We start from the raw sequence: 12594 nt of genomic DNA, 5'->3' as shown, positions 1-12594 counted from the left end.
TTCTTTTATTTGCTAGTTTGAATGGAATTTTTTCCTTAATTGATTCCTCATTAAGGAATTAATTAAGGTCATTGCTTGTGTATAGAAACATTATTGATTTTTGCACATTGATTTTATAACCTGCCACCTTGCTGAATTTCTTTATTAGCTCAAGTAGCTTTGTTGTAGATGTCTCAGGATTTTTCAAGTATAATATTATGTCATCTGCCAATAATGAAAGTTTTACTTCTTTCTTTCCAATTTGGATGGCTTTTATTTTTTTTCCCAGCCTGATTCTTCTTGCTAGAACTTCTGGTACAATGTTGAATAATAGTGATGACAGTGGTCAACCTTATCTCATTCCTGATCTCGGGAGGAAAGCTTTCAACCTGTCACCATTGAGTATGATGCTGGCTATGGGTTTTTCATATATGCCTTGCTCTAGTTTGCTAGTTGCCAGAATGCAACACACAAGAGACGGATTGGCTTTTAATAAAAGGGAATTTATTTTGTTAGTTCTTCAGAGAAAAGGCAGTTAACTTTCCACTGAGGTTCTTTCTTACGTGGAAGGCACAGGATGGTCTCTGCTGGTCTTCTCTCCAGGCCCCTGGGTTCCAACAACATTCCCCGGGGTGACTTCTTTCTGCATCTCCAAAGGCCTGGGCTGAGCTGCTAGTGCTGAGATGAGGAATGCAGAGCTACTTAGCAGTGCTACGTTGCGATCTCTCATTTAAGCACCAGCCAATTAAGTCAAACGTCACTCATTGCAGCAGACACGCCTCCTAGCTGACTGCAGATGTAATTAGCAACAGATGAGGTTCACGTACCATTGACTTATGTCCACAGCAACAAGACTAGGTATGCTCACCTGGCCAAGTTGACAACTGAATCTAACTAACACATGCCTTTTATCATGTTGAAGAAGTTACCTTCGATTCATACCTTTTGAAGTGTTTTTATCAGAAAAGGATGTTGAATTTTGTTGACTGCTCTTTCAGTATCAATCGAGATGATCATATGATTTTTCCCTTTCAATTTGTTAATGTGCTGTATTACATGAACTGATTTTCTTGTGTTGAGCCATCCTTGCACTTCTGGTATAAACCCCACTTGGTCATGATGTATAATTCTTTTAATGTGATGTTGGATTTGATTTGCTGATATTTTTTGAGAATTTTTGCATCTATGTTCATTAGAGATATCGGTCTGTAGTTTTCCTTTCTTGTACCATCTTTATCTGGCTTTGGTATTAAAGTGATGTTCACTTCATAAAATTTTTTTTTTTTTTTGAAAAGCTTGAGCAGGATTGGTGTTAGTTCTTTTTGGAATGTTTGATAAATTTCCCTTGTGAAACTATCTGGCCCTGGGCTTTTCTTTGTAGGAAGATTTTTAATGATGGTTTTAATCTCTTTACTTGTGATTGGCTTGTTGAGATCTTCTATTTTTTCTTGAGTCAGTGTAGCTTGTTTGTGTGTTTCCAGAAATGTGTCCATTTCATCTAACTTGTCTGTTTGTTGGTGTATAGCTGTTCATAGTATCCTCTTATGATTCTTTTAAAATTTCTTCAGGGTAATGATACCCCTCTCATTTCTGATTGTGCTTATTTGCATCCCCTCTCTTTTTTTCTTTGTTCACCATGCTAGTTGCCCATTGATTTTTATTGATTCTCTCAAAGAAACTTTGGGCTTCATTGATTCTTTGTATTGTTCTTTTGTTCCCCCATTCATTTAACTCTCCTTTAATCTTTGTTATTTCTCTTTTTCTATTTGCTTTGGGGTTAGTTTGCTGTACTTTCTCATGTTCCTTCAGGTGAGCAGTTAAGTCCTCAATTTTTGCTCTTTCTTCCAATTTTAATATAGGCATTTAGGACAGTAAGTTTCCCTCTCAGCAGTGCCACATCCCATAAGTTCTGATAAGTTGTGTTCTCATTTTCATTCATCTCCCGATAGCTACTTATTTCTTTAGCAATTTCTTCTTTGATCTACTCAATGTTTAAGAGTGTGTTATTTAATCTCCATATATTTGTGAAAGTTCTCATTCTTTGATGGTTATTGAGTTCCAAATTCATTACATTGTGATCAGAGAAAGTGTTTTGAATAATTTCAATGTTTTAAAATTTATATAGACCTGTTTTGTGCCCCAGTATATGCTCTATCCTGGAGAATGTTCCATGAACACTAGAGAAGAATGTATATCCTGGTATTTTGTAGTGTAACTCTCTATATATGTTTGTTAGGTCTAATTCGTTTATCAAGTTGTTTAACTTTTCTATTTTCTTGTTGATCCACTGTTTCATTGTTCTTCTATAGAGGAGAGTTGTGTATTGATGTCTCCAACTATTACTGTTGAAATGTCTGTCACTCCCTTTAGTTTTGCCAATGTCTGTTTCATGTACTTTGAAATTCCTTGATTGGGAGTATAGACATTTATGATTGTTATATCTTCTTGGTTAATTTTCCCTTTTACTAATATAGTCCTTCTTTGTCTGTTATGATATTAAATATCAGACAAAATAGACTCCTGCTTTCTTTTGATACAGATTACATTGAACATCTTTTTCCAACTTTTCATTTTCAGTCTATTTGTATCTTTGGGTCTAAGATGAGTCTCTTGTAAACAGCATATAGCTGGATTATATCTCTTAATCCAGTCTGCCAATCTGTATCTTTTAATTAGTAGTTTAGTCCATTAGCATTCAAATTTACTACTGTTAAGACATTTCTTGAATCCACCATCCTATTTTTTACATTTTATTTGTCAGATCTATATATTTTTTACACTCTTTTTCTTTTTATTCTCTAAATTACCCTTAAAGTTACTCTTCAATTCTGTGCTCCCCCTCCAGACCCCCCTCTCCTGTCGTTTTTTTTTCAGCTGGTGTAATTCTCTTTAGTATTTCTTATAGGGCTGGTGTCTTGTTGACATATTCTCTTAGCCTTTGTTTGTCTGTGAAAATTTTAATCTCTCCCTCAGTTATGAAGGACAATTTGGCTGGGTACAGAATTCTTGGCTGGAAGTCTTTCTCTTTCAGGATCTTAAATGTATCATACCACTGCCTTGTCACCTCCATAGTGTCAGTTGAGTAGTCTGAATTCAGTTTTATGTGGTTTTCCTTGTATGTAAAGGATTGTTTTTCTCTTGCCACTTTCAGGATTTTCTACTTCTGTTCAACATTTGATAGAGTGATTAGTATGTGTCTTGGGGATGGCCTATTTGGATTTATTCTATTTGGAATTCATTGGACTTCTTTGATTTGCATATTTATGTCCTTTATAAAGGACACACTAATCTTCCTAGCCCTTTCCTCTTCTCTTCTCCTTCTGGGACACTGAGGATTCTAATATTTGTTTTTTTCTTTTTAATTTTTAATTTAATTTAATTTTTTTAAATACCAAAGAACACCAAACAAATGCAAACATTCCTCTTTTGATCATTCTGTTCTACATATATAATCAGTAATTCACAATATCATCACATAGTTGCATATTTATCATCATGATCATTTCTTGGAATATTTGCATCTATTTAGACAAAGAAATAAAACGAAAACAGAAAAAAATGTACATACATGTATCTTTAATCTCTGTGATATCTGCTATTTTTCTACTTATTCTTTCAAATTCCTCTTTATGCTTTTCTAGTGTCTTCTTCATCTCTTTTTGTCATTAGCCATACCGCTGATTTTATTTAGTAGTGTTACATGAATATCTTTGATGAGCAGTGCTTCCTCCAGTGTTTTAATGTGGTCATTAGACTGAGCTGCATCTGTTTGCATCTTCATGTGGTTAGTGATCTTCTGTTGTCTTTGTGACATGTAAACATCTTGACAGGGTTACTTTGGAAGTTGATGTCCTTCAGTAGTCTATAGCTTTGTATTTGCAGGATGGTTGTGAAACAGGATGCAGCATGGGTGGCGGCACAACAGTGCAGTGATGGATTGTGGTGCAGGTATGTGCATGGGCCGGGGACTCTACACTGGTCCTATGAGTGTGGGATGCATGTTGTGGGGTTTGGAGGTACACTGCAGGGGCTGCGGGGGTGGGGGGTGAGGTATAGCTCAGTCAGGCCTTGGTGCACAGGAGCCGGGTGTGGCATGGGAGACACAGAGGTAGGGCATGGCAGGAGGCAGATGGGGAGCTGAGCGGATCTGTCAGGGCTGGTACATGGGCAGGATGTGGGTGTGGGTGTGAAGCGTGTGGGTCCTGGGGGTCAGGGTGTGAGGTACAGGGCACAGAAGTCAGGACACAGGGAGGATGGGGCGTGGGTGTGTCCTTGCACAGGGGGTGGGATCCAGGGGGGCTGAGATGCAGATGTGCGAATGTGTAAGGGTGGGGCACAGGTCACGGAGATTGTGGGGCGTGTGTCAGGGGTGGGTGATGATGAGTGGACAGGGACCTGGCATGGGTCCACAGGTACGGTGGCAGTGTGAGGGTAGGGATGGGATGCCCGCTTGTGCAGGGAGGAGGCTATGTGGCACAGATGTTCCCCAGAGCACCTGCCAGGTGTGGGAGAAGGGCACTTGTGCCATGGGGTGGGGCAACGGTGTGAACATATGCGGGGCAGGGTGGTGGGGTGCAGGAGTCAAGAGGTCAGCGCACAGATATGTGGGTTCCTAGCAGGAAGGATATGACTGTGCTGGTGCGTGGGTCTGGGGAGCAGGGCCCTGGTGTGCATGTGCTTCTGAGCTTGGGGCAGCAGGGCAGGATTGCTCCTGCATGGGCTGAGGACGGTTGTGCCCTGGATGCGCAGGTCAGTGCTTGCCCAGAGCTGAGGGGGTGAGGGGTGAGTGGACACGTGTGCATGTACGCATCTGGGGACTGGGCTGAATGCTGATGAGTTCTTGCAAAGAGCTCACGGGGGTCCAGGCAGGGTTGAGCAACTGTGTGGGCTGTGTGTGGGTGTTGCCAGGGCATGAAGGTGAGCACCTGCAGCCCGGATACACAGGTGACTGCCTGCAGGGGAGAGAGAGGGGAAGATGGGGACCAAGGGGTTGGACGGGTGTTTGCAGGTCTCAGGAGGGGCAAGAAAAGACTGTGCCCTTGAGTGGGAGAGGCTGGTTGGGCTGGGACAGGCTTGCGCACATGTCTGTGGCAGGGGTGTGGCGGGATGCGCAGGTAGAGGGGTTGGGACAGTGGGGGGAGGGGCGCTTGGAGCGCAGTGGAGGACGAATGATGGGGTTCAGGTGCGTGGAGTGTAGGGGGAGTTGCGGGTTGCGGGGCTGGGATGGCACGTGTCAAGATAGCACGTTCAAGGAATGCGGCTTGGCTTACTTCCTTGTCCCAGTGTCCCTGTCCATGCACTCCTGAAGTCTCCATTCTGAGATGGGCATGCTATGCTGTTTGCGCAAGCTGGGCAGTCTCCAGTTCTCTGCATCTCAGTTCTTCTGCTTTTCCAACCAGGGCCTCCCTGTGTGGTGTAGAAGACCCTCCCAGGTCACTTACACCCTGGAATAGCTCTCTCAGTCATTTTTCTGTCACTTCTCTAGCTGTTACTTGGAGCAAGGGTGAACTCGATCTATCCTATTCCATCACCTTCCTGGAACTCCCTTTAGCCATTCTTTAAGGATAGTTTTGCTAGCAACAAATTCTCTTAGTTTTCCTTTGAGAATGTATTTATTTCTCCATTCCCAAAAGATATTTTTTCTGGATATAGAATATGTGGTTGAGAATTCTTTCATTCTTTTCAGTACTTGAAGAATGTTGTGACACTTTTTTTCTGAATCCATAGTTTCAAATGAGAAAATCACTGGTCATTTGAATTGGTATCCTATATAAGTAATGCCTCATTTCCCTCTGGTTGCTTGTGATATTTTTTCTCCCCCCCCCCCAATATTTTCATTATGGTATGTCTCAGCATGGATTTCTTTGGATTTATCCTATTTGGTCAGTTTTAAAAAATCTGTAGGCTTATGTCTTTTGCCAAATTTGTGAACTTTTCAGCTATTACTTTTTTTCTTCATGTTGTAGCCTGTAAAATTTATTTAGAAAATTTGTAGTTCACAAAAGTTCATATATTTTGTCAACATCTCATGAGAACATTATCATGAATTTACTTAATATACAAAACAATTAGTGCTATAAAATTTTAAGCTGAATCCAGATTATTTTTGTTATTGAGGTGCACATGAAATAATTTATTCAGACTATCAATGAACTGATGTTTTATTGTGTAATCGATTGGTTTTACAATATGCCTCGATCAATTATTTCACCAAAAATTTAAATGATAGAGATCTGGCTGAAAACCCCACTGACATATTCTTAGCAGAATAATTAAAAGTACTAGCAGCTTTGATTTTCATGAATACACAGAAGATAAATTTGTATCATACAATTAAAATTTGTACAAAAAGTCAAAGCCAGAGTGTTTTTTTTTCAAGAGAAAACTTTTTATGTTAAAACTTTGTTTTAGAAAGAAAAAGAGAGAGGTAGCATGTGAAAGCATTTTTACTTAAAATGTTGAACCCCTGCACCAATTATATTATAAATGAAATTTAACCTTCTACATACTGTTATTTTGCCATTCCAGAGTCAAATTTATAAGCGTCACAAAATGTTAAAGCTGGAATGCCATTAAAGACAGTATTGTATTAATGGAATATCTTCAGTGAATTCAACAAAAAACTATACTGCATTACATAATGTTGCATATTAATAGTCTAGTGATAATATGTTTACTGTTAATGTGAACAAGATGCATTTAAATGTCTTTTGAGCCAGTCAAGTGATCTTCGTTTAATCAAGACTTCACTTCATATATTTTTAACATATAGAGAAATATCCTTCAAAACGGAGTCATTTGATTCTTCATTGCTTGAATAGCACGCAATCATTATAAAGCTATCCATACTAATCCTACCATAAAATTAATTAAAAAATAATTCTGGGAGAAATATCCACAAGCCAGAGGGAACTTACACACTTCATAATATTCTGTTCTATATACAAGCATTCCACAGCCCTTGTGCACATCGCAAAATGACACATAACAAAAACCTCAGGTAAAGAATGAAAGTTAGCAACCTTACTTCTAACTTGTTCTAAGTGAAGGCTCTGGAAAGTAATAAATAGCCTCATAAAACTAACAGTGATAACTCTCCCTGTCAAAGGTGAATACCCCATATTTCTCATAAAGTGTAGGCAGTGTTCTTAGAAATCCCATTAAAGACAACCCCATTTTTTTGTGTAAAAAAAGTGCACAAATTTATCCTGTATGTAAAATTCTCTTAGTTTGGGTGCATTTTTTTTTATCCAAAACAATTCACACAACTTGAATATAAACACACACACAGACATAAACAAAAGAAATGTTGGGAGTAAGAACAAAGAACAGGCTAAAGGAGAGTCTCCCACATTACCCGAGTCAGTGGAATTGCCTTTTAAAATATAAATTATACCTATGTGGAATTAGTTTGTATACTTTAAGCTACAGGATGGACAAATGGCAACTTGAACAACTGTTAAAGAGTTTCATAATTTGAGAACACAGTTTCAATACTTTTTAATGTGACAATTGGCTTGATTTCTTAGAAATGAAAAACAAATGCATTGCTGAAAATAATTTGTTACAATTAACAACGGTAAAATTTAAGAAATCAAAATAAAATACTGGGAACATAAGAGCTGAGGTCCTCAGGGTACCAAAAAAGATAAAATCAGACTTCTTCACATTAAAACTTTAAAAAATTAGTTAAAGGAAAAATTAACTGGTCTCTGCACAGCAGGTTAAATATGCAATCACCTCAAACAGGAACGATCTGGTCCTCGTACATGATTCTGCAAGTGTGCTCTAACGTCCACTTTTCCACAGACAAAATAGCAAAAGCACATAACATCATTAGCAAAGGCCCTTTTGTTTTAGACTTAAGTTCACCTCTGATCTAGCCAAAGTTTACACTAGCAATGATCAAACTACTGTTTTATTAACATTATAAGCTTGCAATATTTTTTTTTCCTCATGCCTATTCCAGGTCCTAGGTTCAGCCAAATTTACAAGCCCCCACGGCATCCTCGCTCACAAAACATTCAGGGAATGGCTTTATAACATTATGAATGTTCCATCTTCCTCTAAAGAGTTTTTTGATCTGAAGCACACGTTTCAAATTCTGCATTGTGTCTCTTGCTACGGGTGCCAAGTTCACTACATTAGAAGGAATGAAACGACTCCGTCCGGGCTCAAAGCTGAGCTCCACTTGTGTTGGTTCCAGGCTCTCAGTCGTAGGAACGGCTCTGGGAATCTGCCGTGGCACCCCATGATCCTCAATGATAATGTCCTCTTCATCACTGTCACTGGCTCGAAGCTCGGCTCCAGCTGCGGAGGACAACCAAGAAGCCTGTTATTAAGAGGCTGGCCGGAGCTGCCGGACCTCCGGCTGCTGGTCAGAACGTTATTCCTCTGCTTTGCTGGCCTCACCGTGATGATGGAGCTGCGGCCGTCTGCGCGATGCCTGCGACCTGATCCAGACTCTTCCCTGAGACCCCTATACCAGTGACCTCCAGGACTTCGTCGTTGACAGCTAGCAGTCCCGTGCCCTGGGCCAGGCCTCCCGGGACCAGTCTGGAGACCCGTCTCCAAGCCGTGTGGGGTCACCCTGACCCTACAGCCGTCCCGGATGTAGAACCGCAGGGGCTTTTCTGTTCCTCGCTAGTCAAGACGACCCTGCGACGCGCTCCTGGGAGAGTATCCACGTCTGTGATGGAAGACACAGGTCTGGAGTCTTGAGGCACACCAATGCCTGTATGTGGCTTTTCCCTGTGGCTGTCAAGACGCGCGGTACATCAGTACATCGGTTAAAACATTCTTCTTCATTAGTGTGTCTGTACCAAAGGCACTGCAGTCTGCTTCTTCCTTCTTTTGCATAAAGATCTCAAGCAGCGGATTGGCTGTTGAAACAGCTTTGTGATAATAACATCATTTTTATAGGTAGTAAGTCTCCATGGACGTCTGCATTAGCCGACTAAAGCGTCAACACAGGGACACTGGGTATCTTGTGAACACGTTGCAGCAAAATCCATAAAATTCATCAAATTTTCGAGGTTTTGCTCTTTCCAGCGAAAACCGACGAAATTCCGCTCCGAACTCGCTCTTCACCTCCAAGGTGTCCAGGCAGCCGCTGCCCGCCGCGTGCAGGTGGCTGCGGTTGCTGCTGGCGCGGGCGACCGGGAGGAGCGCGGGGGCGGGGCGCGGCCGGAGGCTCGGACCCCCCAGCCAGTCCGGCACCTGCAGACCCGCCGCCACCGCTCCCACCCGGGTGGGCTCAGCCGGCCCCGCGGGACCTGCGGGCGGACTCTCAGCCATTGCTTTTTGAATACTTTTGAATATTTGTGAATACTTTTTGAATATTTTGAAAGTGCCATTCTTTCTCTCCTCTTCTTTGGAGACTCTACTGATAGGAGTCTAAACTCTTGTTGTTTCTTCTCCACAGATCCCAAATACTCTGTTCATTTGCCTCAGCCTGTTTTCTCTGTGTGGTTCAGTTTGGGTAAAGTCTATAGATCTGTCCTCAAGTTTACTGAGTCTACCTTTCACTATACTATTGTGCCATCCACCAGGTTTGTTTTGATTATTGTCTTTTTCAGTTCTATAATTTCCATTTGTTTCTTTATATATATATATAACTTTGATTTCTTTGCTGAGATTTTCGGTTTTTTCATTTGTTTCTATTTTTGTTTGCTTCAAGAGAATTTGTAATTGCTTATTGAAGCGTTTTTTATGATGGCAGCTTAAAAGTATTGTCATTGCCTATGAGCCAGAGCAGAAGCTCAGCTTCCCACCTGGCCTCACTTACACCAGGGAAGGGGATTGCCTACCTCACCTGCATCACCTCGGCTTGTCTCATTGGCTCAGCTCACGCCTGGAGCCCAGAGACTTGGAGAACTGCCTGTTTGTGCTAGATGGGGAATAGATCACCTCCCTGCTCAGTCTGTTAACACCTTCCAGTGGGGTTATTGGAGCATGCCACTTGCTTCCTTGGGGTGGGGTGGGGTGGGGAAGTGTAGGTGTGGGTGTGGAGTGGAAGATCAATTATCAGCTTGGCTCTGCTGAAACTGGACAGGACTGGGGCGGGGGGTGGGGGGTGGGGGTGGGGGAGTCATGCAGGTTTTCCATTGGAGTTGGGCTGGAATAGGGTAGGTATTGCCAAAAGGATTTTCTCTTGTTAGGCCACCCCTTTCCTAGTCCTTTCTGCTAGGGGGAGCAAGCTTTTCTTGGAGGTTTTTGGTCTGTGTTTGTGGGTGATTTCAGGTTAGAGGCTTCTGCAGCGCCCTATCTGGGATGTGTGGGAGGCAATACGGAAACCCAGGGATCTCACATGTTGTCCCTCAAGCCCTGAAAGCCTCACGTTGTTCACCTATCTTTCAGAACCTTCCTATGGCAATTGTTCTGTAATATCCAGGGTGTTTTAGTTGTAAGAGGGTGGGCTGTAGCTATACCATCTTGGCAGAACGGTGAGTCAACTTGCCAGTCACTTCAAAGATGTTTATTAAAGTTGTCCCTTCCTCTCTAGAGCTTCTGCTACCACTGTTTTAATTCAAGTCCTTGCCTGGTCTCCTGCAACAGCTTCTCAACTAACCTTCTTGTCCACAGTCTTGGTCTCAATCTATTCTCCACACACCTGCCAAGATGAATGTCGTCATGTCACTCCTATTCCTACTGTCATTCATGAGCTCACTTTGATCTATACCAGAGGTTGCGAAACGATGGCTTGGCCCACTGCCTGCATTTGTAAATAAAGTTTTATTGGAACACAGCCACATCCATGCATTTACTTATTTTCTATGTTTGCTTTCACACTGCAAAGGCAGATTTGAGTAGTTGTGACAAAGACTGTATGGTGCCCAAAGCCTGAAATATTTACTATCTAGTGCTTTACAGAAATTTTTTGCCAATCCCATGACCTATATTATTCTTTAGATCACAGATATGTATTGGTAAAACATTTTTGGGCACACAGTCTCAAATGTGTACATGTAGAGGTCCACTGAATATATATTTTGGTTTAAAGCTGAATGAACAAGTATTAAAATAAATATTTGGTTAAAGCTAAAATGAACTTTTAGAATATGGGAATAAATCTGAAATTTTATTAAAAATATCTGATAATTTTCTTACAAAATATTTAGTGTTCTAGTTTTGAAAATTTGATGTTATAGTGAAGGAATCTTTCCTAGAGGAGAATGACAGGATTCCACACCAGGTTTCAGGTAAGAAAAGCACAGTACTTGAACTCACAAAGCACATCAATTTGGTTATTTTTTTTTCCACCAGATTCCAGAAAATGAAGCACTTTCTCTGGAAGCAACTATTGATTATACTAAGCCCAGGTACATTGGCATTGTTTTCTACAAAGTGCATTATTAAAGTTTTCTTTAAAACCCGTAATTACCACTATTCATTCTTATTTGAGCATCTTTTGTAATAAGTGAAAGATAGGAGGGCTCCAGAAAACACTCATATATTTGTTAACTTGCTTTTAGCTGAAGGATGATGAGAGGGGCCACCATCATTCAGTCCATGACCAGTAATTCATATACTGTACTATAATTACTTTATTGGAAATGTAACTAGGATGCGAACAAAACATCGAATGCTTGTGATTCCTAAGTCATTCCTAGTCTTTACCATTTGCTCCACTGACAATTACGATTGCATGACACCCTACTGATTTTCCATTATATTACTGTTTCTTCAATCAGAATCGCTGTGCTGTTAGTTTTAGGGAGATTCCAAAACCTCTCAGCAACCAAGGAAAGCAGGAACAGAGTTGATTTCGTTATTATTCTATAGAGCTGTCATGCTTAAGGATGTCAGTTCTTCTCCACATGCCCAAATGTCTATGTACACGGCACTGAAGCAACCCAGCTTTTTGTGCACAGAGAATGAAGTGCTGGAAAAGGATTGCCAGAATTCTGTGTTCCTTTTTAAACATTCTTTATTGGAGAAGTTGGAGGCTTGCACAAATCTCATACAGAAAATGTAGAGTTCCCGTATACTCCCCCCCCATTTCTCCCTATTATTAATACTTTGCATTAGTGTGGTAAATGTGTTACAACTGATGAAACAATGTTATTTTAATTATACTATTAATTATAGTCTGTAGTATACATTTGGGTTTGCTGTTTATGTTGTACAATCCTAGGGTTTTTTTTTTTTTATTCTAGTAACATATATCCAACCTCAAACGTTCTCTTTTAACCACATTCAATATTTAATTCAGTTGTATTAATTTTATTCACAATGTTGTGCTACCATCACCACCATCCAGTAACAAAAATTTTCCATCACCCTACTGGGAACTCTATACCAATTAAACATTAATTTCTCTATCCCCGCTTTGGCCCCTGGTAGCCTGTTGTGATGGTTTGAAAGGATGGATGTACCCTAGAAAAGCCATGTTTTAACCCTAATCCCATTTTGTAAAGGCAGCCATTTCTTCTAATCCCTATTCAGTATTGTATGTTTGAAACTGTAATTAGATCATCTCCCTGGAGATGTGACTCAATCAAGAGTGGTTGTTAAAATTTGGGTGGGTCTTGATTGGTTTACTGGAATCCTATAAAAGAGGAAACATTTTGGAGAATGGGAGATTCAGAGAGAGCAGAGCAGAATGACATAGCC

At 40.8% G+C, this 12594-nt stretch overlaps 1 pseudogene; it reads right to left on the bottom strand.

Moving 5' to 3' along the window:
- Window positions 1–7472: 7472 nt before the first annotated feature.
- On the bottom strand, window positions 7473–9153 carry LOC143661127 (partitioning defective 6 homolog beta pseudogene; annotated as a pseudogene).
- Window positions 9154–12594: the final 3441 nt, after the last annotated feature.

Source organism: Tamandua tetradactyla, chromosome 17 (assembly GCF_023851605.1).
Source record: "Tamandua tetradactyla isolate mTamTet1 chromosome 17, mTamTet1.pri, whole genome shotgun sequence".
In the NCBI taxonomy this organism is placed as follows: domain Eukaryota; kingdom Metazoa; phylum Chordata; class Mammalia; order Pilosa; family Myrmecophagidae; genus Tamandua; species Tamandua tetradactyla.
Note: the sequence above shows the minus strand (reverse complement) of the source record. Positions and strands in the feature narration are given on the sequence as shown.